The 25662-nt window shown below is 44.5% G+C and overlaps 30 non-coding genes across 30 annotated transcripts; all 30 read left to right on the top strand.

The window, feature by feature from the left end:
* Nucleotides 1-95: 95 nt before the first annotated feature.
* Nucleotides 96-176, top strand: trnal-uag. The gene has a single exon. It is a non-coding gene; the product is annotated as a tRNA-Leu (tRNA).
* A 978-nt stretch (nucleotides 177-1154) lies between these two features.
* Nucleotides 1155-1236, top strand: trnal-aag. The gene has a single exon. It is a non-coding gene; the product is annotated as a tRNA-Leu (tRNA).
* Nucleotides 1237-1719: 483 nt separating this feature from the next.
* On the top strand, nucleotides 1720-1791 carry trnae-uuc. The gene has a single exon. It is a non-coding gene; the product is annotated as a tRNA-Glu (tRNA).
* Nucleotides 1792-2521: 730 nt separating this feature from the next.
* trnal-uag lies at nucleotides 2522-2602 on the top strand. Its single transcript has one exon. It is a non-coding gene; the product is annotated as a tRNA-Leu (tRNA).
* A 980-nt stretch (nucleotides 2603-3582) lies between these two features.
* trnal-aag lies at nucleotides 3583-3664 on the top strand. Its single transcript has one exon. It is a non-coding gene; the product is annotated as a tRNA-Leu (tRNA).
* Nucleotides 3665-4138: 474 nt separating this feature from the next.
* Nucleotides 4139-4210, top strand: trnae-uuc. The gene has a single exon. It is a non-coding gene; the product is annotated as a tRNA-Glu (tRNA).
* Nucleotides 4211-6007: 1797 nt separating this feature from the next.
* On the top strand, nucleotides 6008-6089 carry trnal-aag. Its single transcript has one exon. It is a non-coding gene; the product is annotated as a tRNA-Leu (tRNA).
* Nucleotides 6090-6567: 478 nt separating this feature from the next.
* trnae-uuc lies at nucleotides 6568-6638 on the top strand. The gene has a single exon. It is a non-coding gene; the product is annotated as a tRNA-Glu (tRNA).
* Nucleotides 6639-7374: 736 nt separating this feature from the next.
* On the top strand, nucleotides 7375-7455 carry trnal-uag. The gene has a single exon. It is a non-coding gene; the product is annotated as a tRNA-Leu (tRNA).
* A 977-nt stretch (nucleotides 7456-8432) lies between these two features.
* On the top strand, nucleotides 8433-8514 carry trnal-aag. Its single transcript has one exon. It is a non-coding gene; the product is annotated as a tRNA-Leu (tRNA).
* Nucleotides 8515-8995: 481 nt separating this feature from the next.
* Nucleotides 8996-9066, top strand: trnae-uuc. Its single transcript has one exon. It is a non-coding gene; the product is annotated as a tRNA-Glu (tRNA).
* A 734-nt stretch (nucleotides 9067-9800) lies between these two features.
* On the top strand, nucleotides 9801-9882 carry trnal-uag. The gene has a single exon. It is a non-coding gene; the product is annotated as a tRNA-Leu (tRNA).
* A 984-nt stretch (nucleotides 9883-10866) lies between these two features.
* Nucleotides 10867-10948, top strand: trnal-aag. Its single transcript has one exon. It is a non-coding gene; the product is annotated as a tRNA-Leu (tRNA).
* A 480-nt stretch (nucleotides 10949-11428) lies between these two features.
* Nucleotides 11429-11500, top strand: trnae-uuc. Its single transcript has one exon. It is a non-coding gene; the product is annotated as a tRNA-Glu (tRNA).
* A 733-nt stretch (nucleotides 11501-12233) lies between these two features.
* Nucleotides 12234-12314, top strand: trnal-uag. Its single transcript has one exon. It is a non-coding gene; the product is annotated as a tRNA-Leu (tRNA).
* A 980-nt stretch (nucleotides 12315-13294) lies between these two features.
* trnal-aag lies at nucleotides 13295-13376 on the top strand. Its single transcript has one exon. It is a non-coding gene; the product is annotated as a tRNA-Leu (tRNA).
* Nucleotides 13377-13853: 477 nt separating this feature from the next.
* On the top strand, nucleotides 13854-13925 carry trnae-uuc. The gene has a single exon. It is a non-coding gene; the product is annotated as a tRNA-Glu (tRNA).
* A 1799-nt stretch (nucleotides 13926-15724) lies between these two features.
* Nucleotides 15725-15806, top strand: trnal-aag. The gene has a single exon. It is a non-coding gene; the product is annotated as a tRNA-Leu (tRNA).
* Nucleotides 15807-16286: 480 nt separating this feature from the next.
* trnae-uuc lies at nucleotides 16287-16358 on the top strand. The gene has a single exon. It is a non-coding gene; the product is annotated as a tRNA-Glu (tRNA).
* A 734-nt stretch (nucleotides 16359-17092) lies between these two features.
* On the top strand, nucleotides 17093-17173 carry trnal-uag. Its single transcript has one exon. It is a non-coding gene; the product is annotated as a tRNA-Leu (tRNA).
* A 980-nt stretch (nucleotides 17174-18153) lies between these two features.
* On the top strand, nucleotides 18154-18235 carry trnal-aag. Its single transcript has one exon. It is a non-coding gene; the product is annotated as a tRNA-Leu (tRNA).
* A 480-nt stretch (nucleotides 18236-18715) lies between these two features.
* trnae-uuc lies at nucleotides 18716-18787 on the top strand. The gene has a single exon. It is a non-coding gene; the product is annotated as a tRNA-Glu (tRNA).
* Nucleotides 18788-19521: 734 nt separating this feature from the next.
* trnal-uag lies at nucleotides 19522-19603 on the top strand. Its single transcript has one exon. It is a non-coding gene; the product is annotated as a tRNA-Leu (tRNA).
* A 990-nt stretch (nucleotides 19604-20593) lies between these two features.
* On the top strand, nucleotides 20594-20675 carry trnal-aag. The gene has a single exon. It is a non-coding gene; the product is annotated as a tRNA-Leu (tRNA).
* A 478-nt stretch (nucleotides 20676-21153) lies between these two features.
* On the top strand, nucleotides 21154-21225 carry trnae-uuc. The gene has a single exon. It is a non-coding gene; the product is annotated as a tRNA-Glu (tRNA).
* A 733-nt stretch (nucleotides 21226-21958) lies between these two features.
* Nucleotides 21959-22039, top strand: trnal-uag. The gene has a single exon. It is a non-coding gene; the product is annotated as a tRNA-Leu (tRNA).
* A 983-nt stretch (nucleotides 22040-23022) lies between these two features.
* trnal-aag lies at nucleotides 23023-23104 on the top strand. The gene has a single exon. It is a non-coding gene; the product is annotated as a tRNA-Leu (tRNA).
* A 477-nt stretch (nucleotides 23105-23581) lies between these two features.
* On the top strand, nucleotides 23582-23653 carry trnae-uuc. Its single transcript has one exon. It is a non-coding gene; the product is annotated as a tRNA-Glu (tRNA).
* A 736-nt stretch (nucleotides 23654-24389) lies between these two features.
* On the top strand, nucleotides 24390-24470 carry trnal-uag. Its single transcript has one exon. It is a non-coding gene; the product is annotated as a tRNA-Leu (tRNA).
* A 981-nt stretch (nucleotides 24471-25451) lies between these two features.
* On the top strand, nucleotides 25452-25533 carry trnal-aag. Its single transcript has one exon. It is a non-coding gene; the product is annotated as a tRNA-Leu (tRNA).
* Nucleotides 25534-25662: the final 129 nt, after the last annotated feature.

Below are 25662 nucleotides of genomic sequence, written 5' to 3' on the forward strand. Positions count from 1 at the left end.
AAGAGCATTACTGAATGTTCTGGGGTTCTATTTTGTGTTGCACTTTTTCAATTTTTACTGTCTAGATTTTTGCAATGAGCTTCTTTACTCATGATGGTAGCATGACCGAGCGGTCTAAGGTGCTGGATTTAGGCTCCAGTCTCTTCGGGGCGTGGGTTCGAATCCCACTGCTGCCATAGCCTTCAGGTTCTTTTTTGTGTTTGTCCCATGCCTTACCAATAAATTCTACGGGATGCAGTGGAAATCAAATCTGTTACAGAATGTCCGTCAAGTGCAAACATGCAGGAATGTCATCAAGAGCAATTCTTCCAAACCACATTAGTCAGGGTGCTGTTAAGTGTTGTGGAGGTTGTCCATTCAATAAAGCCTGCACACAAGCGGTGATCGGTAGCTAGCATTCTTTAATAAAAGAAGAACAGACACCAAGCTTGGTGAGGGAATGCATCATCGCTGGGCAAACAATGGGCAGTGTCCCTAACTGAGCCTAGCATGGCCTTCAGTTAAATACCTCTTACAGGAACAAAAGGCAGTACACAGCTCTTTTCACACCTTTGGTCCCCCCACCCCAAAGAAAGTTTCACACCCTTGCTACCTCTTACAGTGGAGAAAGAGACAAAAGACTCCCCAATCTGGGTCCTTTGTGTGTGAATGCTTCCTCCAACTTCCTGACATACCATCTGTTACCAGTATGAGTGTGAGAGACATGCTAAAATCCAGTGGCACCAAGGTATTATACAATCAAATAATGTGATTATACATAAATAAAAGAAATTCTTCTGCAAAAGTCATTTATAACGTGCAGATGTTTCATGTCTTTTATTAACAGTCTCATTACTGACTGGTTAGTGGACTTCCCCGCATGCCACTCAAGTGTGCTTCAAGTCCACCGCATTGTAAGGTGTTAGGTTGTGTGGTCTACGGATCTGGGTTCAGACCCAGGCTCCTCATACATGTGGGTTGAAACCCTATTGCTGCAATAAGATTTTAACCAGGGCAGGCAGATGCTATTGTATCCAAAAACATTCAGGCAAGTATTAAACATGTTCTTCTACAACAGTAAGAGCATTACTGAATGTTCTGGGCATCTAGTTTGTGTTGCACTTTTTCAATTTTTACTGTCTAGATTTTTTTGCGATGGGGTTCTTGGTCGCAGTGGTAGCATGACCGAGCGGTCTAAGGTGCTGGATTAAGGCTCCAGTCTCTTCGGAGGTGTGGGTTCGAGTCCCACTGCTGCCATAGTGTTCTAACGGCAATGTTCTTTTTTTCGTTTTGGCTCCATCCCCTACCAATAAATTGTAAGGGCTGCAGTGGAAATCAAATCTTTGTAGAATGTCTGTCAAGTCCAAACATGCAGGAATCTCATCCAGAGCAATTCTTCCAAACCATATTAGTCAGGGTGCTGTAAAGTCGTTTACGACTTGCATGTATTTCGTGTCTTTTTATTCACGGTGTCATCACTGACTAGTTAGTGGACTTCCCCGCATGCCACTCAAGTGTGCTTCAAGTCCAGTCCACTCCCCTTGTAAAGTGCTTTTGACCAGAACCTGCAACCGCTGGAGAACTGATTAAGGTGCTGCTATGTTGGTCTCACCAAGGCTGCAGAGTGAGAAGACTGTCCTTGACTTCATGACAGTGGAGCACTCCCATATAGTCTAGCGATTAGAATTCCTGGTTCTCACCCAGGAACACGGCAGTGACAGTGGCGCACTACTTAACCAGTCCCATATGGTCTAGCGGTTAGGATTCCTGGTTTTCACCCAGGCGGTCCGGGTTCAACTCCCGGTATGGGAACATGTCTTTAATGTGGCCCAAAGCCAATGTGTTCTTTGCGCTAATCCTGGCTGAAGTCAACCATCAGGCAAAGCAACAAACCTCTGGCTAAGCACATGGTATAAAACAGCCAACTGTTCAGATCAGGACTCTACAGTCCAGTAACTTTCAATGATGAAGATGTACACATCCTGGACAAGCAGGGGAGTCTAGGTGGAAAGCAAACGACCATCTTTAAACCAAGGGAGGGGAATTAAGGGTACATCTTTCACCATCTTACAATGCTTGACTCTCATTCCTTGACTCTCTGTGAATGGTAATCCTGCCTGTTGATCAGTGGTTATGACAAGTTGCATATCGACAATGATGAAACTGAGCCAAGAGCCCATTGTTAGTCAGGGTTGATGAACAGTTTGGCGATTATGTACATGTACTCTTTATAAAGTTGGGGAGACTCGTTCCACTTTGTATTGCACATTTTCAAGCTCTAATATTTCGCTGCTGTATCGGTAGTGTGGTTGTGTCGCTCACGGATCTGGGTGAAGAGTCCAGTCTCCTCACACGTGTGGGTTGAAACCCATTGCTGCAATAAGATTTTAACCAGAATAGGCAGATATTTTTGTATCCAAAAGTATTAAACATGTTTTTCACAACAGTAAGAGCATTACTGAATGTTCTGGGGTTCTATTTTGTGTTGCACTTTTTCAATTTTTACTGTCTAGATTTTTGCAATGAGCTTCTTACTCGCGATGGTAGCATGACCGAGCGGTCTAAGGTGCTGGATTTAGGCTCCAGTCTCTTCGGGGCGTGGGTTCGAATCCCACTGCTGCCATATAGCCTTCAGGTTCTTTTTGTGTTTGTCCCATGCCTTACCAATAAATTCTACGGGATGCAGTGGAAATCAAATCTGTTACAGAATGTCCGTCAAGTGCAAACATGCAGCAATGTCATCAAGAGCAATTCTTCCAAACCACATTAGTCAGGGTGCTGTTAAGTGTTGTGGAGGTTGTCCATTCAATAAAGCCTGCACACAAGCGGTGATCGGTAGCTAGCATTCTTTAATAAAAGAAGAACGGACACCAAGCTTGGTGAGGGAATGCATCATCGCTGGGCAAACAATGGGCAGTGTCCCTAACTGAGCCTAGCATGGCCTTCAGTTAAATACCTCTTACAGGAACAAAAGGCAGTACACAGCTCTTTTCACACCTTTGGTCCCCCCACCCCAAAGAAAGTTTCACACTCCTTGCTACCTCTTACAGTGGAGAAAGAGACAAAAGACTCCCCCCCACTCTGGGTCCTTTGTGTGTGAATGCTTCCTCCAACTTCCTGACATACCATCTGTTACCAGTATGAGTGTGAGAGACATGCTAAAATCCAGTGGCACCAAGGTATTATACAATCAAATAATGTGATTATACATAAATAAAAGAAATTCTTCTGCAAAAGTCATTTATAACGTGCAGATGTTTCATGTCTTTTATTAACAGTCTCATTACTGACTGGTTAGTGGACTTCCCCGCATGCCACTCAAGTGTGCTTCAAGTCCACCGCATTGTAAGGTGTTAGGTTGTGTGGTCTACGGATCTGGGTTCAGACCCAGGCTCTCATACATGTGGGTTGAAACCCTATTGCTGCAATAAGATTTTAACCAGGGCAGGCAGATGCTATTGTATCCAAAAACATTCAGGCAAGTATTAAACATGTTCTTCTACAACAGTAAGAGCATTACTGAATGTTCTGGGCATCTAGTTTGTGTTGCACTTTTTCAATTTTTACTGTCTAGATTTTTGCGATGGGGTTCTTGGTCGCAGTGGTAGCATGACCGAGCGGTCTAAGGTGCTGGATTAAGGCTCCAGTCTCTTCGGAGGCGTGGGTTCGAGTCCCACTGCTGCCATAGTGTTCTAACGGCAATGTTCTTTTTCGTTTTGTCTCCATCCCCTACCAATAAATTGTAAGGGCTGCAGTGGAAATCAAATCTTTGTAGAATGTCTGTCAAGTCCAAACATGCAGGAATCTCATCCAGAGCAATTCTTCCAAACCATATTAGTCAGGGTGCTGTAAAGTCGTTTACGACTTGCATGTATTTCGTGTCTTTTTATTCACGGTGTCATCACTGACTAGTTAGTGGACTTCCCCGCATGCCACTCAAGTGTGCTTCAAGTCCAGTCCACACCCCTTGTAAAGTGCTTTTGACCAGAACCTGCAACCGCTGGAGAACTGATTAAGGTGCTGCTATGTTGGTCTCACCAAGGCTGCAGAGTGAGAAGACTGTCCTTGACTTCATGACAGTGGAGCACTCCCATATAGTCTAGCGATTAGAATTCCTGGTTCTCACCCAGGAACACGGCAGTGACAGTGGCGCACTACTTCCCATATGGTCTAGCGGTTAGGATTCCTGGTTTTCACCCAGGCGGTCCGGGTTCAACTCCCGGTATGGGAACATGTCTTTAATGTGGCCCAAAGCCAATGTGTTCTTTGCGCTAATCCTGGCTGAAGTCAACCATCAGGCAAAGCAACAAACCTCTGGCTAAGCACATGGTATAAAACAGCCAACTGTTCAGATCAGGACTCTACAGTCCAGTAACTTTCAATGATGAAGATGTACACATCCTGGACAAGCAGGGGAGTCTAGGTGGAAAGCAAACGACCATCTTTAAACCAAGGGAGGGGAATTAAGGGTACATCTTTCACCATCTTACAATGCTTGACTCTCATTCCTTGACTCTCTGTGAATGGTAATCCTGCCTGTTGATCAGTGGTTATGACAAGTTGCATATCGACAATGATGAAACTGAGCCAAGAGCCCATTGTTAGTCAGGGTTGATGAACAGTAGTTTGGCGTATTATGTACATGTACTCTTTATAAAGTTGGGGAGACTCGTTCCACTTTGTATTGCACATTTTCAAGCTCTAATATTTCGCTGCTGTATCGGTAGTGTGGTTGTGTCGCTCACGGATCTGGGTGAAGAGTCCAGTCTCTCACACGTGTGGGTTGAAACCCATTGCTGCAATAAGATTTTAACCAGAATAGGCAGATATTTTTGTATCCAAAAGTATTAAACATGTTTTCTACAACAGTAAGAGCATTACTGAATGTTCTGGGGTTCTATTTTGTGTTGCACTTTTTCAATTTTTACTGTCTAGATTTTTGCAATGAGCTTCTTACTATGCGATGGTAGCATGACCGAGCGGTCTAAGGTGCTGGATTTAGGCTCCAGTCTCTTCGGGGCGGGGTTCGAATCCCACTGCTGCCATAGCCTTCAGGTTCTTTTTGTGTTTGTCCCATGCCTTACCAATAAATTCTACGGGATGCAGTGGAAATCAAATCTGTTACAGAATGTCCGTCAAGTGCAAACATGCAGGAATGTCATCAAGAGCAATTCTTCCAAACCACATTAGTCAGGGTGCTGTTAAGTGTTGTGGAGGTTGTCCATTCAATAAAGCCTGCACACAAGCGGTGATCGGTAGCTAGCATTCTTTAATAAAAGAAGAACAGACACCAAGCTTGGTGAGGGAATGCATCATCGCTGGGCAAACAATGGCAGTGTCCCTAACTGAGCCTAGCATGGCCTTCAGTTAAATACCTCTTACAGGAACAAAAGGCAGTACACAGCTCTTTTCACACCTTTGGTCCCCCCCACCCCAAAGAAAGTTTCACACTCCCTTGCTACCTCTTACAGTGGAGAAAGAGACAAAGACTCCCCCCCCCAATCTGGGTCCTTTGTGTGTGAATGCTTCCCTCCAACTTCCTGACATACCATCTGTTACCAGTATGAGTGTGAGAGACATGCTAAAATCCAGTGGCACCAAGGTATTATACAATCAAATAATGTGATTATACATAAATAAAAGAAATTCTTCTGCAAAAGTCATTTATAACGTGCAGATGTTTCATGTCTTTTATTAACAGTCTCATTACTGACTGGGTAGTGGACTTCCCCGCATGCCACTCAAGTGTGCTTCAAGTCCACCGCATTGTAAGGTGTTAGGTTGTGTGGTCTACGGATCTGGGTTCAGACTCCAGGCTCCTCATACATGTGGGTTGAAACCCTATTGCTGCAATAAGATTTTAACCAGGGCAGGCAGATGCTATTGTATCCAAAAACATTCAGGCAAGTATTAAACATGTTCTTCTACAACAGTAAGAGCATTACTGAATGTTCTGGGCATCTAGTTTGTGTTGCACTTTTTCAATTTTTACTGTCTAGATTTTTGCGATGGGGTTCTTGGTCGCAGTGGTAGCATGACCGAGCGGTCTAAGGTGCTGGATTAAGGCTCCAGTCTCTTCGGAGGCGTGGGTTCGAGTCCCACTGCTGCCATAGTGTTCTAACGGCAATGTTCTTTTCGTTTTGGCTCCATCCCCTACCAATAAATTGTAAGGGCTGCAGTGGAAATCAAATCTTTGTAGAATGTCTGTCAAGTCCAAACATGCAGGAATCTCATCCAGAGCAATTCTTCCAAACCATATTAGTCAGGGTGCTGTAAAGTCGTTTACGACTTGCATGTATTTCGTGTCTTTTTATTCACGGTGTCATCACTGACTAGTTAGTGGACTCCCCGCATGCCACTCAAGTGTGCTTCAAGTCCAGTCCACTCCCTTGTAAAGTGCTTTTGACCAGAACCTGCAACCGCTGGAGAACTGATTAAGGTGCTGCTATGTTGGTCTCACCAAGGCTGCAGAGTGAGAAGACTGTCCTTGACTTCATGACAGTGGAGCACTCCCATATAGTCTAGCGATTAGAATTCCTGGTTCTCACCCAGGAACACGGCAGTGACAGTGGCGCACTACTTAACCAGTCCCATATGGTCTAGCGGTTAGATTCCTGGTTTTCACCCAGGCGGTCCGGGTTCAACTCCCGGTATGGGAACATGTCTTTAATGTGGCCCAAAGCCAATGTGTTCTTTTTTGCGCTAATCCTGGCTGAAGTCAACCATCAGGCAAAGCAACAAACCTCTGGCTAAGCACATGGTATAAAACAGCCAACTGTTCAGATCAGGACTCTACAGTCCAGTAACTTTCAATGATGAAGATGTACACATCCTGGACAAGCAGGGGAGTCTAGGTGGAAAGCAAACGACCATCTTTAAACCAAGGAGGGGGAATTAAGGGTACATCTTTCACCATCTTACAATGCTTGACTCTCATTCCTTGACTCTCTGTGAATGGTAATCCTGCCTGTTGATCAGTGGTTATGACAAGTTGCATATCGACAATGATGAAACTGAGCCAAGAGCCCATTGTTAGTCAGGGTTGATGAACAGTTTGGCGTATTATGTACATGTACTCTTTATAAAGTTGGGGAGACTCGTTCCACTTTGTATTGCACATTTTCAAGCTCTAATATTTCGCTGCTGTATCGGTAGTGTGGTTGTGTCGCTCACGGATCTGGGTGAAGAGTCCAGTCTCTCACACGCGTGTGGGTTGAAACCCATTGCTGCAATAAGATTTTAACCAGAATAGGCAGATATTTTTGTATCCAAAAGTATTAAACATGTTTTTCTACAACAGTAAGAGCATTACTGAATGTTCTGGGGTTCTATTTTGTGTTGCACTTTTTCAATTTTTACTGTCTAGATTTTTGCAATGAGCTTCTTACTCGCGATGGTAGCATGACCGAGCGGTCTAAGGTGCTGGATTTAGGCTCCAGTCTCTTTGGGGCGTGGGTTCGAATCCCACTGCTGCCATAGCCTTCAGGTTCTTTTTGTGTTTGTCCCATGCCTTACCAATAAATTCTACGGGATGCAGTGGAAATCAAATCTGTTACAGAATGTCCGTCAAGTGCAAACATGCAGCAATGTCATCAAGAGCAATTCTTCCAAACCACATTAGTCAGGGTGCTGTTAAGTGTTGTGGAGGTTGTCCATTCAATAAAGCCTGCACACAAGCGGTGATCGGTAGCTAGCATTCTTTAATAAAAGAAGAACAGACACCAAGCTTGGTGAGGGAATGCATCATCTGGGCAAACAATGGGCAGTGTCCCTAACTGAGCCTAGCATGGCCTTCAGTTAAATACCTCTTACAGGAACAAAAGGCAGTACACAGCTCTTTTCACACCTTTGTCCCCCCCCACCCCAAAGAAAGTTTCACACTCCCTTGCTACCTCTTACAGTGGAGAAAGAGACAAAGACTCCCCCAATCTGGGTCCTTTGTGTGTGAATGCTTCCTCCAACTTCCTGACATACCATCTGTTACCAGTATGAGTGTGAGAGACATGCTAAAATCCAGTGGCACCAAGGTATTATACAATCAAATAATGTGATTATACATAAATAAAAGAAATTCTTCTGCAAAAGTCATTTATAACGTGCAGATGTTTCATGTCTTTTATTAACAGTCTCATTACTGACTGGGTAGTGGACTTCCCCGCATGCCACTCAAGTGTGCTTCAAGTCCACCGCATTGTAAGGTGTTAGGTTGTGTGGTCTACGGATCTGGGTTCAGACCCAGGCTCCTCATACATGTGGGTTGAAACCCTATTGCTGCAATAAGATTTTAACCAGGGCAGGCAGATGCTATTGTATCCAAAACATTCAGGCAAGTATTAAACATGTTCTTCTACAACAGTAAGAGCATTACTGAATGTTCTGGGCATCTAGTTTGTGTTGCACTTTTTCAATTTTTACTGTCTAGATTTTTTTGCGATGAGGTTCTTGGTCGCAGTGGTAGCATGACCGAGCGGTCTAAGGTGCTGGATTAAGGCTCCAGTCTCTTCGGAGGCGTGGGTTCGAGTCCCACTGCTGCCATAGTGTTCTAACGGCAATGTTCTTTTTCGTTTTGGCTCCATCCCCTACCAATAAATTGTAAGGGCTGCAGTGGAAATCAAATCTTTTAGAATGTCTGTCAAGTCCAAACATGCAGGAATCTCATCCAGAGCAATTCTTCCAAACCATATTAGTCAGGGTGCTGTAAAGTCGTTTACGACTTGCATGTATTTCGTGTGTTTTTTTATTCACGGTGTCATCACTGACTAGTTAGTGGACTTCCCCGCATGCCACTCAAGTGTGCTTCAAGTCCAGTCCACTCCCTTGTAAAGTGCTTTTGACCAGAACCTGCAACCGCTGGAGAACTGATTAAGGTGCTGCTATGTTGGTCTCACCAAGGCTGCAGAGTGAGAAGACTGTCCCTGACTTCATGACAGTGGAGCACTCCCATATAGTCTAGCGATTAGAATTCCTGGTTCTCACCCAGGAACACGGCAGTGACAGTGGCGCACTACTTAACCAGTCCCATATGGTCTAGCGGTTAGATTCCTGGTTTTCACCCAGGCGGTCCGGGTTCAACTCCCGGTATGGGAACATGTCTTTAATGTGGCCCAAAGCCAATGTGTTCTTTTGCGCTAATCCTGGCTGAAGTCAACCATCAGGCAAAGCAACAAACCTCTGGCTAAGCACATGGTATAAAACAGCCAACTGTTCAGATCAGGACTCTACAGTCCAGTAACTTTCAATGATGAAGATGTACACATCCTGGACAAGCAGGGGAGTCTAGGTGGAAAGCAAACGACCATCTTTAAACCAAGGGAGGGGGAATTAAGGGTACATCTTTCACCATCTTACAATGCTTGACTCTCATTCCTTGACTCTCTGTGAATGGTAATCCTGCCTGTTGATCAGTGGTTATGACAAGTTGCATATCGACAATGATGAAACTGAGCCAAGAGCCCATTGTTAGTCAGGGTTGATGAACAGTTTGGCGATTATGTACATGTACTCTTTATAAAGTTGGGGAGACTCGCTCCACTTTGTATTGCACATTTTCAAGCTCTAATATTTCGCTGCTGTATCGGTAGTGTGGTTGTGTCGCTCACGGATCTGGGTGAAGAGTCCAGTCTCCTCACACGTGTGGGTTGAAACCCATTGCTGCAATAAGATTTTAACCAGAATAGGCAGATATTTTTGTATCCAAAAAGTATTAAACATGTTTTTCTACAACAGTAAGAGCATTACTGAATGTTCTGGGGTTCTATTTTGTGTTGCACTTTTTCAATTTTTACTGTCTAGATTTTTGCAATGAGCTTCTTACTCATGATGGTAGCATGACCGAGCGGTCTAAGGTGCTGGATTTAGGCTCCAGTCTCTTCGGGGGCGTGGGTTCGAATCCCACTGCTGCCATAGCCTTCAGGTTCTTTTTGTGTTTGTCCCATGCCTTACCAATAAATTCTACGGGATGCAGTGGAAATCAAATCTGTTACAGAATGTCCGTCAAGTGCAAACATGCAGCAATGTCATCAAGAGCAATTCTTCCAAACCACATTAGTCAGGGTGCTGTTAAGTGTTGTGGAGGTTGTCCATTCAATAAAGCCTGCACACAAGCGGTGATCGGTAGCTAGCATTCTTTAATAAAAGAAGAACGGACACCAAGCTTGGTGAGGGAATGCATCATCGCTGGGCAAACAATGGGCAGTGTCCCTAACTGAGCCTAGCATGGCCTTCAGTTAAATACCTCTTACAGGAACAAAAGGCAGTACACAGCTCTTTTCACACCTTTGGTCCCCCCACCCCCAAAGAAAGTTTCACACTCCCTTGCTACCTCTTACAGTGGAGAAAGAGACAAAGACTCCCCCCCCACTCTGGGTCCTTTGTGTGTGAATGCTTCCTCCAACTTCCTGACATACCATCTGTTACCAGTATGAGTGTGAGAGACATGCTAAAATCCAGTGGCACCAAGGTATTATACAATCAAATAATGTGATTATACATAAATAAAAGAAATTCTTCTGCAAAAGTCATTTATAACGTGCAGATGTTTCATGTCTTTTATTAACAGTCTCATTACTGACTGGGTAGTGGACTTCCCCCGCATGCCACTCAAGTGTGCTTCAAGTCCACCGCATTGTAAGGTGTTAGGTTGTGTGGTCTCACGGATCTGGGTTCAGACCCAGGCTCCTCATACATGTGGGTTGAAACCCTATTGCTGCAATAAGATTTTAACCAGGGCAGGCAGATGCTATTGTATCCAAAAACATTCAGGCAAGTATTAAACATGTTCTTCTACAACAGTAAGAGCATTACTGAATGTTCTGGGCATCTAGTTTGTGTTGCACTTTTTCAATTTTTACTGTCTAGATTTTTTGCGATGGGGTTCTTGGTCGCAGTGGTAGCATGACCGAGCGGTCTAAGGTGCTGGATTAAGGCTCCAGTCTCTTCGGAGGCGTGGGTTCGAGTCCCACTGCTGCCATAGTGTTCTAACGGCAATGTTCTTTTCGTTTTGGCTCCATCCCCTACCAATAAATTGTAAGGGCTGCAGTGGAAATCAAATCTTTGTAGAATGTCTGTCAAGTCCAAACATGCAGGAATCTCATCCAGAGCAATTCTTCCAAACCATATATTAGTCAGGGTGCTGTAAAGTCGTTTACGACTTGCATGTATTTCGTGTCTTTTTATTCACGGTGTCATCACTGACTAGTTAGTGGACTTCCCGCATGCCACTCAAGTGTGCTTCAAGTCCAGTCCACTCCCTTGTAAAGTGCTTTTGACCAGAACCTGCAACCGCTGGAGAACTGATTAAGGTGCTGCTATGTTGGTCTCACCAAGGCTGCAGAGTGAGAAGACTGTCCTTGACTTCATGACAGTGGAGCACTCCCATATAGTCTAGCGATTAGAATTCCTGGTTCTCACCCAGGAACACGGCAGTGACAGTGGCGCACTACTTAACCAGTCCCATATGGTCTAGCGGTTAGGATTCCTGGTTTTCACCCAGGCGGTCCGGGTTCAACTCCCGGTATGGGAACATGTCTTTAATGTGGCCCAAAGCCAATGTGTTCTTTGCGCTAATCCTGGCTGAAGTCAACCATCAGGCAAAGCAACAAACCTCTGGCTAAGCACATGGTATAAAACAGCCAACTGTTCAGATCAGGACTCTACAGTCCAGTAACTTTCAATGATGAAGATGTACACATCCTGGACAAGCAGGGGAGTCTAGGTGGAAAGCAAACGACCATCTTTAAACCAAGGGAGGGGAATTAAGGGTACATCTTTCACCATCTTACAATGCTTGACTCTCATTCCTTGACTCTCTGTGAATGGTAATCCTGCCTGTTGATCAGTGGTTATGACAAGTTGCATATCGACAATGATGAAACTGAGCCAAGAGCCCATTGTTAGTCAGGGTTGATGAACAGTTTGGCGTATTATGTACATGTACTCTTTATAAAGTTGGGGAGACTCGTTCCACTTTGTATTGCACATTTTCAAGCTCTAATATTTCGCTGCTGTATCGGTAGTGTGGTTGTGTCGCTCACGGATCTGGGTGAAGAGTCCAGTCTCCTCACACGTGTGGGTTGAAATCCCATTGCTGCAATAAGATTTTAACCAGAATAGGCAGATATTTTTGTATCCAAAAAGTATTAAACATGTTTTTCACAACAGTAAGAGCATTACTGAATGTTCTGGGGTTCTATTTTGTGTTGCACTTTTTCAATTTTTACTGTCTAGATTTTTGCAATGAGCTTCTTACTCGCGATGGTAGCATGACCGAGCGGTCTAAGGTGCTGGATTTAGGCTCCAGTCTCTTCGGGGCGTGGGTTCGAATCCCACTGCTGCCATAGCCTTCAGGTTCTTTTTGTGTTTGTCCCATGCCTTACCAATAAATTCTACGGGATGCAGTGGAAATCAAATCTGTTACAGAATGTCCGTCAAGTGCAAACATGCAGCAATGTCATCAAGAGCAATTCTTCCAAACCACATTAGTCAGGGTGCTGTTAAGTGTTGTGGAGGTTGTCCATTCAATAAAGCCTGCACACAAGCGGTGATCGGTAGCTAGCATTCTTTAATAAAAGAAGAACGGACACCAAGCTTGGTGAGGGAATGCATCATCGCTGGGCAAACAATGGGCAGTGTCCCTAACTGAGCCTAGCATGGCCTTCAGTTAAATACCTCTTACAGGAACAAAAGGCAGTACACAGCTCTTTTCACACCTTTGGTCCCCCCACCCCAAAGAAAGTTTCACACTCCCTTGCTACCTCTTACAGTGGAGAAAGAGACAAAGACCCCACCCACTCTGGGTCCTTTGTGTGTGAATGCTTCCTCCAACTTCCTGACATACCATCTGTTACCAGTATGAGTGTGAGAGACATGCTAAAATCCAGTGGCACCAAGGTATTATACAATCAAATAATGTGATTATACATAAATAAAAGAAATTCTTCTGCAAAAGTCATTTATAACGTGCAGATGTTTCATGTCTTTTATTAACAGTCTCATTACTGACTGGGTAGTGGACTTCCCCGCATGCCACTCAAGTGTGCTTCAAGTCCACCGCATTGTAAGGTGTTAGGTTGTGTGGTCTACGGATCTGGGTTCAGACCCAGGCTCCTCATACATGTGGGTTGAAACCCTATTGCTGCAATAAGATTTTAACCAGGGCAGGCAGATGCTATTGTATCCAAAAACATTCAGGCAAGTATTAAACATGTTCTTCTACAACAGTAAGAGCATTACTGAATGTTCTGGGCATCTAGTTTGTGTTGCACTTTTTCAATTTTTACTGTCTAGATTTTTTTGCGATGGGGTTCTTGGTCGCAGTGGTAGCATGACCGAGCGGTCTAAGGTGCTGGATTAAGGCTCCAGTCTCTTCGGAGGCGTGGGTTCGAGTCCCACTGCTGCCATAGTGTTCTAACGGCAATGTTCTTTTCGTTTTGGCTCCATCCCCTACCAATAAATTGTAAGGGCTGCAGTGGAAATCAAATCTTTGTAGAATGTCTGTCAAGTCCAAACATGCAGGAATCTCATCCAGAGCAATTCTTCCAAACCATATTAGTCAGGGTGCTGTAAAGTCGTTTACGACTTGCATGTATTTCGTGTCTTTTATTCACGGTGTCATCACTGACTAGTTAGTGGACTTCCCCGCATGCCACTCAAGTGTGCTTCAAGTCCAGTCCACTCCCTTGTAAAGTGCTTTTGACCAGAACCTGCAACCGCTGGAGAACTGATTAAGGTGCTGCTATGTTGGTCTCACCAAGGCTGCAGAGTGAGAAGACTGTCCTTGACTTCATGACAGTGGAGCACTCCCATATAGTCTAGCGATTAGAATTCCTGGTTCTCACCCAGGAACACGGCAGTGACAGTGGCGCACTACTAACCAGTCCCATATGGTCTAGCGGTTAGGATTCCTGGTTTTCACCCAGGCGGTCCGGGTTCAACTCCCGGTATGGGAACATGTCTTTAATGTGGCCCAAAGCCAATGTGTTCTTTGCGCTAATCCTGGCTGAAGTCAACCATCAGGCAAAGCAACAAACCTCTGGCTAAGCACATGGTATAAAACAGCCAACTGTTCAGATCAGGACTCTACAGTCCAGTAACTTTCAATGATGAAGATGTACACATCCTGGACAAGCAGGGGAGTCTAGGTGGAAAGCAAACGACCATCTTTAAACCAAGGAGGGGGAATTAAGGGTACATCTTTCACCATCTTACAATGCTTGACTCTCATTCCTTGACTCTCTGTGAATGGTAATCCTGCCTGTTGATCAGTGGTTATGACAAGTTGCATATCGACAATGATGAAACTGAGCCAAGAGCCCATTGTTAGTCAGGGTTGATGAACAGTTTGGCGTATTATGTACATGTACTCTTTATAAAGTTGGGGAGACTCGTTCCACTTTGTATTGCACATTTTCAAGCTCTAATATTTCGCTGCTGTATCGGTAGTGTGGTTGTGTCGTCTCACGGATCTGGGTGAAGAGTCCAGTCTCCTCACACGTGTGGGTTGAAATCCCATTGCTGCAATAAGATTTTAACCAGAATAGGCAGATATTTTTGTATCCAAAAGTATTAAACATGTTTTTCTACAACAGTAAGAGCATTACTGAATGTTCTGGGGTTCTATTTTGTGTTGCACTTTTTCAATTTTTACTGTCTAGATTTTTGCAATGAGCTTCTTACTCATGATGGTAGCATGACCGAGCGGTCTAAGGTGCTGGATTTAGGCTCCAGTCTCTTCGGGGCGTGGGTTGAATCCCACTGCTGCCATAGCCTTCAGGTTCTTTTTGTGTTTGTCCCATGCCTTACCAATAAATTCTACGGGATGCAGTGGAAATCAAATCTGTTACAGAATGTCCGTCAAGTGCAAACATGCAGCAATGTCATCAAGAGCAATTCTTCCAAACCACATTAGTCAGGGTGCTGTTAAGTGTTGTGGAGGTTGTCCATTCAATAAAGCCTGCACACAAGCGGTGATCGGTAGCTAGCATTCTTTAATAATAAAAGAAGAACAGACACCAAGCTTGGTGAGGGAATGCATCATCGCTGGGCAAACAATGGGCAGTGTCCCTAACTGAGCCTAGCATGGCCTTCAGTTAAATACCTCTTACAGGAACAAAAGGCAGTACACAGCTCTTTTCACACCTTTGGTCCCCCCCACCCCCAAAGAAAGTTTCACACTCCCTTGCTACCTCTTACAGTGGAGAAAGAGACAAAAGACTCCCCCCCACTCTGGGTCCTTTGTGTGTGAATGCTTCCCTCCAACTTCCTGACATACCATCTGTTACCAGTATGAGTGTGAGAGACATGCTAAAATCCAGTGGCACCAAGGTATTATACAATCAAATAATGTGATTATACATAAATAAAAGAAATTCTTCTGCAAAAGTCATTTATAACGTGCAGATGTTTCATGTCTTTTATTAACAGTCTCATTACTGACTGGTTAGTGGACTTCCCCGCATGCCACTCAAGTGTGCTTCAAGTCCACCGCATTGTAAGGTGTTAGGTTGTGTGGTCTACGGATCTGGGTTCAGACTCCAGGCTCCTCATACATGTGGGTTGAAACCCTATTGCTGCAATAAGATTTTAACCAGGGCAGGCAGATGCTATTGTATCCAAAACATTCAGGCAAGTATTAAACATGTTCTTCTACAACAGTAAGAGCATTACTGAATGTTCTGGGCATCTAGTTTGTGTTGCACTTTTTCAATTTTACTGTCTAGATTTTTGCGATGGGGTTCTTGGTCGCAGTGGTAGCATGACCGAGCGGTCTAAGGTGCTGGATTAAGGCTCCAGTCTCTTCGGAGGCGTGGGTTCGAGTCCCACTGCTGCCATAGTGTTCTAACGGCAATGTTCTTTTCGTTTTGGCTCCATCCCCTACCAATAAATTGTAAGGGCTGCAGTGGAAATCAAATCTTTTGTAGAATGTCTGTCAAGTCCAAACATGCAGGAATCTCATCCAGAGCAATTCTTCCAAACCATATTAGTCAGGGTGCTGTAAAGTCGTTTACGACTTGCATGTATTTCGTGTCTTTTTATTCACGGTGTCATCACTGACTAGTTAGTGGACTTCCCCGCATGCCACTCAAGTGTGCTTCAAGTCCAGTCCACTCCCTTGTAAAGTGCTTTTGACCAGAACCTGCAACCGCTGGAGAACTGATTAAGGTGCTGCTATGTTGGTCTCACCAAGGCTGCAGAGTGAGAAGACTGTCCTTGACTTCATGACAGTGGAGCACTCCCATATAGTCTAGCGATTAGAATTCCTGGTTCTCACCCAGGAACACGGCAGTGACAGTGGCGCACTACTTAACCAGTCCCATATGGTCTAGCGGTTAGGATTCCTGGTTTTCACCCAGGCGGTCCGGGTTCAACTCCCGGTATGGGAACATGTCTTTAATGTGGCCCAAAGCCAATGTGTTCTTTGCGCTAATCCTGGCTGAAGTCAACCATCAGGCAAAGCAACAAACCTCTGGCTAAGCACATGGTATAAAACAGCCAACTGTTCAGATCAGGACTCTACAGTCCAGTAACTTTCAATGATGAAGATGTACACATCCTGGACAAGCAGGGGAGTCTAGGTGGAAAGCAAACGACCATCTTTAAACCAAGGGAGGGGAATTAAGGGTACATCTTTCACCATCTTACAATGCTTGACTCTCATTCCTTGACTCTCTGTGAATGGTAATCCTGCCTGTTGATCAGTGGTTATGACAAGTTGCATATCGACAATGATGAAACTGAGCCAAGAGCCCATTGTTAGTCAGGGTTGATGAACAGTTTGGCGTATTATGTACATGTACTCTTTATAAAGTTGGGGAGACTCGTTCCACTTTGTATTGCACATTTTCAAGCTCTAATATTTCGCTGCTGTATCGGTAGTGTGGTTGTGTCGCTCACGGATCTGGGTGAAGAGTCCAGTCTCCTCACACGTGTGGGTTGAAATCCCATTGCTGCAATAAGATTTTAACCAGAATAGGCAGATATTTTTGTATCCAAAAGTATTAAACATGTTTTTCTACAACAGTAAGAGAGCATTACTGAATGTTCTGGGGTTCTATTTTGTGTTGCACTTTTCAATTTTTACTGTCTAGATTTTTGCAATGAGCTTCTTACTCGCGATGGTAGCATGACCGAGCGGTCTAAGGTGCTGGATTTAGGCTCCAGTCTCTTCGGGGCGTGGGTTCGAATCCCACTGCTGCCATAGCCTTCAGGTTCTTTTTGTGTTTGTCCCATGCCTTACCAATAAATTCTACGGGATGCAGTGGAAATCAAATCTGTTACAGAATGTCCGTCAAGTGCAAACATGCAGCAATGTCATCAAGAGCAATTCTTCCAAACCACATTAGTCAGGGTGCTGTTAAGTGTTGTGGAGGTTGTCCATTCAATAAAGCCTGCACACAAGCGGTGATCGGTAGCTAGCATTCTTTAATAAAAGAAGAACGGACACCAAGCTTGGTGAGGGAATGCATCATCGCTGGGCAAACAATGGGCAGTGTCCCTAACTGAGCCTAGCATGGCCTTCAGTTAAATACCTCTTACAGGAACAAAAGGCAGTACACAGCTCTTTTTCACACCTTGGTCCCCCCCACCCCAAAGAAAGTTTCACACTCCTTGCTACCTCTTACAGTGGAGAAAGAGACAAAAAGACCCCCACTCTGGGTCCTTTGTGTGTGAATGCTTCCTCCAACTTCCTGACATACCATCTGTTACCAGTATGAGTGTGAGAGACATGCTAAAATCCAGTGGCACCAAGGTATTATACAATCAAATAATGTGATTATACATAAATAAAAGAAATTCTTCTGCAAAAGTCATTTATAACGTGCAGATGTTTCATGTCTTTTTATTAACAGTCTCATTACTGACTGGGTAGTGGACTTCCCGCATGCCACTCAAGTGTGCTTCAAGTCCACCGCATTGTAAGGTGTTAGGTTGTGTGGTCTACGGATCTGGGTTCAGACTCCAGGCTCCTCATACATGTGGGTTGAAACCCTATTGCTGCAATAAGATTTTAACCAGGGCAGGCAGATGCTATTGTATCCAAAAACATTCAGGCAAGTATTAAACATGTTCTTCTACAACAGTAAGAGCATTACTGAATGTTCTGGGCATCTAGTTTGTGTTGCACTTTTTCAATTTTTACTGTCTAGATTTTTTTGCGATGGGGTTCTTGGTCGCAGTGGTAGCATGACCGAGCGGTCTAAGGTGCTGGATTAAGGCTCCAGTCTCTTCGGAGGCGTGGGTTCGAGTCCCACTGCTGCCATAGTGTTCTAACGGCAATGTTCTTTTCGTTTTGTCTCCATCCCCTACCAATAAATTGTAAGGGCTGCAGTGGAAATCAAATCTTTTGTAGAATGTCTGTCAAGTCCAAACATGCAGGAATCTCATCCAGAGCAATTCTTCCAAACCATATTAGTCAGGGTGCTGTAAAGTCGTTTACGACTTGCATGTATTTCGTGTCTTTTTATTCACGGTGTCATCACTGACTAGTTAGTGGACTTCCCCGCATGCCACTCAAGTGTGCTTCAAGTCCAGTCCACTCCCTTGTAAAGTGCTTTTGACCAGAACCTGCAACCGCTGGAGAACTGATTAAGGTGCTGCTATGTTGGTCTCACCAAGGCTGCAGAGTGAGAAGACTGTCCTTGACTTCATGACAGTGGAGCACTCCCATATAGTCTAGCGATTAGAATTCCTGGTTCTCACCCAGGAACACGGCAGTGACAGTGGCGCACTACTTAACCAGTCCCATATGGTCTAGCGGTTAGGATTCCTGGTTTTCACCCAGGCGGTCCGGGTTCAACTCCCGGTATGGGAACATGTCTTTAATGTGGCCCAAAGCCAATGTGTTCTTTGCGCTAATCCTGGCTGAAGTCAACCATCAGGCAAAGCAACAAACCTCTGGCTAAGCACATGGTATAAAACAGCCAACTGTTCAGATCAGGACTCTACAGTCCAGTAACTTTCAATGATGAAGATGTACACATCCTGGACAAGCAGGGGAGTCTAGGTGGAAAGCAAACGACCATCTTTAAACCAAGGAGGGGGGAATTAAGGGTACATCTTTCACCATCTTACAATGCTTGACTCTCATTCCTTGACTCTCTGTGAATGGTAATCCTGCCTGTTGATCAGTGGTTATGACAAGTTGCATATCGACAATGATGAAACTGAGCCAAGAGCCCATTGTTAGTCAGGGTTGATGAACAGTTTGGCGTATTATGTACATGTACTCTTTATAAAGTTGGGGAGACTCGTTCCACTTTGTATTGCACATTTTCAAGCTCTAATATTTCGCTGCTGTATCGGTAGTGTGGTTGTGTCGTCTCACGGATCTGGGTGAAGAGTCCAGTCTCCTCACACGTGTGGGTTGAAATCCCATTGCTGCAATAAGATTTTAACCAGAATAGGCAGATATTTTTGTATCCAAAAGTATTAAACATGTTTTCTACAACAGTAAGAGCATTACTGAATGTTCTGGGGTTCTATTTTGTGTTGCACTTTTTCAATTTTTACTGTCTAGATTTTTGCAATGAGCTTCTTACTCGCGATGGTAGCATGACCGAGCGGTCTAAGGTGCTGGATTTAGGCTCCAGTCTCTTCGGGGGCGTGGGTTCGAATCCCACTGCTGCCATAGCCTTCAGGTTCTTTTTGTGTTTGTCCCATGCCTTACCAATAAATTCTACGGGATGCAGTGGAAATCAAATCTGTTACAGAATGTCCGTCAAGTGCAAACATGCAGCAATGTCATCAAGAGCAATTCTTCCAAACCACATTAGTCAGGGTGCTGTTAAGTGTTGTGGAGGTTGTCCATTCAATAAAGCCTGCACACAAGCGGTGATCGGTAGCTAGCATTCTTTAATAAAAAGAAGAACGGACACCAAGCTTGGTGAGGGAATGCATCATCGCGGGGCAAACAATGGGCAGTGTCCCTAACTGAGCCTAGCATGGCCTTCAGTTAAATACCTCTTACAGGAACAAAAGGCAGTACACAGCTCTTTTCACACCTTTGGTCCCCCCCACCCCCAAAGAAAGTTTCACACTCCCTTGCTACCTCTTACAGTGGAGAAAGAGACAAAAGACTCCCCCCCCCCACCCACTCTGGGTCCTTTGTGTGTGAATGCTTCCCTCCAACTTCCTGACATACCATCTGTTACCAGTATGAGTGTGAGAGACATGCTAAAATCCAGTGGCACCAAGGTATTATACAATCAAATAATGTGATTATACATAAATAAAAGAAATTCTTCTGCAAAAGTCATTTATAACGTGCAGATGTTTCATGTCTTTTATTAACAGTCTCATTACTGACTGGGTAGTGGACTTCCCGCATGCCACTCAAGTGTGCTTCAAGTCCACCGCATTGTAAGGTGTTAGGTTGTGTGGTCTACGGATCTGGGTTCAGACTCCAGGCTCCTCATACATGTGGGTTGAAACCCTATTGCTGCAATAAGATTTTAACCAGGGCAGGCAGATGCTATTGTATCCAAAAACATTCAGGCAAGTATTAAACATGTTCTTCTACAACAGTAAGAGCATTACTGAATGTTCTGGGCATCTAGTTTGTGTTGCACTTTTTCAATTTTACTGTCTAGATTTTTGCGATGGGGTTCTTGGTCGCAGTGGTAGCATGACCGAGCGGTCTAAGGTGCTGGATTAAGGCTCCAGTCTCTTCGGAGGCGTGGGTTCGAGTCCCACTGCTGCCATAGTGTTCTAACGGCAATGTTCTTTTTTCGTTTTGGCTCCATCCCCTACCAATAAATTGTAAGGGCTGCAGTGGAAATCAAATCTTTGTAGAATGTCTGTCAAGTCCAAACATGCAGGAATCTCATCCAGAGCAATTCTTCCAAACCATATTAGTCAGGGTGCTGTAAAGTCGTTTACGACTTGCATGTATTCGTGTCTTTTATTCACGGTGTCATCACTGACTAGTTAGTGGACTTCCCGCATGCCACTCAAGTGTGCTTCAAGTCCAGTCCACTCCCTTGTAAAGTGCTTTTGACCAGAACCTGCAACCGCTGGAGAACTGATTAAGGTGCTGCTATGTTGGTCTCACCAAGGCTGCAGAGTGAGAAGACTGTCCTTGACTTCATGACAGTGGAGCACTCCCATATAGTCTAGCGATTAGAATTCCTGGTTCTCACCCAGGAACACGGCAGTGACAGTGGCGCACTACTTAACCAGTCCCATATGGTCTAGCGGTTAGGATTCCTGGTTTTCACCCAGGCGGTCCGGGTTCAACTCCCGGTATGGGAACATGTCTTTAATGTGGCCCAAAGCCAATGTGTTCTTTGCGCTAATCCTGGCTGAAGTCAACCATCAGGCAAAGCAACAAACCTCTGGCTAAGCACATGGTATAAAACAGCCAACTGTTCAGATCAGGACTCTACAGTCCAGTAACTTTCAATGATGAAGATGTACACATCCTGGACAAGCAGGGGAGTCTAGGTGGAAAGCAAACGACCATCTTTAAACCAAGGGAGGGGAATTAAGGGTACATCTTTCACCATCTTACAATGCTTGACTCTCATTCCTTGACTCTCTGTGAATGGTAATCCTGCCTGTTGATCAGTGGTTATGACAAGTTGCATATCGACAATGATGAAACTGAGCCAAGAGCCCATTGTTAGTCAGGGTTGATGAACAGTTTGGCGTATTATGTACATGTACTCTTTATAAAGTTGGGGAGACTCGTTCCACTTTGTATTGCACATTTTCAAGCTCTAATATTTCGCTGCTGTATCGGTAGTGTGGTTGTGTCGTCTCACGGATCTGGGTGAAGAGTCCAGTCTCCTCACACGTGTGGGTTGAAATCCCATTGCTGCAATAAGATTTTAACCAGAATAGGCAGATATTTTTGTATCCAAAAGTATTAAACATGTTTTCTACAACAGTAAGAGCATTACTGAATGTTCTGGGGTTCTATTTTGTGTTGCACTTTTTCAATTTTTACTGTCTAGATTTTTGCAATGAGCTTCTTACTCATGATGGTAGCATGACCGAGCGGTCTAAGGTGCTGGATTTAGGCTCCAGTCTCTTCGGGGCGTGGGTTCGAATCCCACTGCTGCCATAGCCTTCAGGTTCTTTTGTGTTTGTCCCATGCCTTACCAATAAATTCTACGGGATGCAGTGGAAATCAAATCTGTTACAGAATGTCCGTCAAGTGCAAACATGCAGCAATGTCATCAAGAGCAATTCTTCCAAACCACATTAGTCAGGGTGCTGTTAAGTGTTGTGGAGGTTGTCCATTCAATAAAGCCTGCACACAAGCGGTGATCGGTAGCTAGCATTCTTTAATAAAAGAAGAACGGACACCAAGCTTGGTGAGGGAATGCATCATCGCTGGGGCAAACAATGGGCAGTGTCCCTAACTGAGCCTAGCATGGCCTTCAGTTAAATACCTCTTACAGGAACAAAAGGCAGTACACAGCTCTTTTCACACCTTTGGTCCCCCCACCCCAAAGAAAGTTTCACACTCCCTTGCTACCTCTTACAGTGGAGAAAGAGACAAAGACTCCCCCCACCCACTCTGGGTCCTTTGTGTGTGAATGCTTCCTCCAACTTCCTGACATACCATCTGTTACCAGTATGAGTGTGAGAGACATGCTAAAATCCAGTGGCACCAAGGTATTATACAATCAAATAATGTGATTATACATAAATAAAAGAAATTCTTCTGCAAAAGTCATTTATAACGTGCAGATGTTTCATGTCTTTTATTAACAGTCTCATTACTGACTGGGTAGTGGACTTCCCGCATGCCACTCAAGTGTGCTTCAAGTCCACCGCATTGTAAGGTGTTAGGTTGTGTGGTCTACGGATCTGGGTTCAGACTCCAGGCTCCTCATACATGTGGGTTGAAACCCTATTGCTGCAATAAGATTTTAACCAGGGCAGGCAGATGCTATTGTATCCAAAAACATTCAGGCAAGTATTAAACATGTTCTTCTACAACAGTAAGAGCATTACTGAATGTTCTGGGCATCTAGTTTGTGTTGCACTTTTTCAATTTTTACTGTCTAGATTTTTTGCGATGGGGTTCTTGGTCGCAGTGGTAGCATGACCGAGCGGTCTAAGGTGCTGGATTAAGGCTCCAGTCTCTTCGGAGGCGTGGGTTTGAGTCCCACTGCTGCCATAGTGTTCTAACGGCAATGTTCTTTTCGTTTTGGCTCCATCCCTACCAATAAATTGTAAGGGCTGCAGTGGAAATCAAATCTTTTGTAGAATGTCTGTCAAGTCCAAACATGCAGGAATCTCATCCAGAGCAATTCTTCCAAACCATATTAGTCAGGGTGCTGTAAAGTCGTTTACGACTTGCATGTATTCGTGTCTTTTTATTCACGGTGTCATCACTGACTAGTTAGTGGACTTCCCGCATGCCACTCAAGTGTGCTTCAAGTCCAGTCCACTCCCTTGTAAAGTGCTTTTGACCAGAACCTGCAACCGCTGGAGAACTGATTAAGGTGCTGCTATGTTGGTCTCACCAAGGCTGCAGAGTGAGAAGACTGTCCTTGACTTCATGACAGTGGAGCACTCCCATATAGTCTAGCGATTAGAATTCCTGGTTCTCACCCAGGAACACGGCAGTGACAGTGGCGCACTACTTAACCAGTCCCATATGGTCTAGCGGTTAGGATTCCTGGTTTTCACCCAGGCGGTCCGGGTTCAACTCCCGGTATGGGAACATGTCTTTAATGTGGCCCAAAGCCAATGTGTTCTTTGCGCTAATCCTGGCTGAAGTCAACCATCAGGCAAAGCAACAAACCTCTGGCTAAGCACATGGTATAAAACAGCCAACTGTTCAGATCAGGACTCTACAGTCCAGTAACTTTCAATGATGAAGATGTACACATCCTGGACAAGCAGGGGAGTCTAGGTGGAAAGCAAACGACCATCTTTAAACCAAGGGAGGGGAATTAAGGGTACATCTTTCACCATCTTACAATGCTTGACTCTCATTCCTTGACTCTCTGTGAATGGTAATCCTGCCTGTTGATCAGTGGTTATGACAAGTTGCATATCGACAATGATGAAACTGAGCCAAGAGCCCATTGTTAGTCAGGGTTGATGAACAGTTTGGCGTATTATGTACATGTACTCTTTATAAAGTTGGGGAGACTCGTTCCACTTTGTATTGCACATTTTCAAGCTCTAATATTTCGCTGCTGTATCGGTAGTGTGGTTGTGTCGTCTACGGATCTGGGTGAAGAGTCCAGTCTCCTCACACGTGTGGGTTGAAATCCCATTGCTGCAATAAGATTTTAACCAGAATAGGCAGATATTTTTGTATCCAAAAAGTATTAAACATGTTTTTCTACAACAGTAAGAGCATTACTGAATGTTCTGGGGTTCTATTTTGTGTTGCACTTTTTCAATTTTTACTGTCTAGATTTTTGCAATGAGCTTCTTACTCGCATGATGGTAGCATGACCGAGCGGTCTAAGGTGCTGGATTTAGGCTCCAGTCTCTTCGGGGCGTGGGTTCGAATCCCACTGCTGCCATAGCCTTCAGGTTCTTTTGTGTTTGTCCCATGCCTTACCAATAAATTCTACGGGATGCAGTGGAAATCAAATCTGTTACAGAATGTCCGTCAAGTGCAAACATGCAGCAATGTCATCAAGAGCAATTCTTCCAAACCACATTAGTCAGGGTGCTGTTAAGTGTTGTGGAGGTTGTCCATTCAATAAAGCCTGCACACAAGCGGTGATCGGTAGCTAGCATTCTTTAATAAAAGAAGAACGGACACCAAGCTTGGTGAGGGAATGCATCATCGCTGGGCAAACAATGGGCAGTGTCCCTAACTGAGCCTAGCATGGCCTTCAGTTAAATACCTCTTACAGGAACAAAAGGCAGTACACAGCTCTTTTCACACCTTTGGTCCCCCACCCCCAAAGAAAGTTTCACACTCCTTGCTACCTCTTACAGTGGAGAAAGAGACAAAAGACTCCCCCCCCACTCTGGGTCCTTTGTGTGTGAATGCTTCCCTCCAACTTCCTGACATACCATCTGTTACCAGTATGAGTGTGAGAGACATGCTAAAATCCAGTGGCACCAAGGTATTATACAATCAAATAATGTGATTATACATAAATAAAAGAAATTCTTCTGCAAAAGTCATTTATAACGTGCAGATGTTTCATGTCTTTTATTAACAGTCTCATTACTGACTGGTTAGTGGACTTCCCCGCATGCCACTCAAGTGTGCTTCAAGTCCACCGCATTGTAAGGTGTTAGGTTGTGTGGTCTACGGATCTGGGTTCAGACTCCAGGCTCCTCATACATGTGGGTTGAAACCCTATTGCTGCAATAAGATTTTAACCAGGGCAGGCAGATGCTATTGTATCCAAAAACATTCAGGCAAGTATTAAACATGTTCTTCTACAACAGTAAGAGCATTACTGAATGTTCTGGGCATCTAGTTTGTGTTGCACTTTTTCAATTTTTACTGTCTAGATTTTTGCGATGGGGTTCTTGGTCGCAGTGGTAGCATGACCGAGCGGTCTAAGGTGCTGGATTAAGGCTCCAGTCTCTTCGGAGGCGTGGGTTCGAATCCCACTGCTGCCATAGTGTTCTAACGGCAATGTTCTTTTCGTTTTGGCTCCATCCCCTACCAATAAATTGTAAGGGGGCTGCAGTGGAAATCAAATCTTTTGTAGAATGTCTGTCAAGTCCAAACATGCAGGAATCTCATCC

The sequence above is a fragment of the Oreochromis aureus genome, linkage group 3 (assembly GCF_013358895.1).
Source record: "Oreochromis aureus strain Israel breed Guangdong linkage group 3, ZZ_aureus, whole genome shotgun sequence".
NCBI classification, from domain to species: Eukaryota; Metazoa; Chordata; class Actinopteri; order Cichliformes; family Cichlidae; genus Oreochromis; species Oreochromis aureus.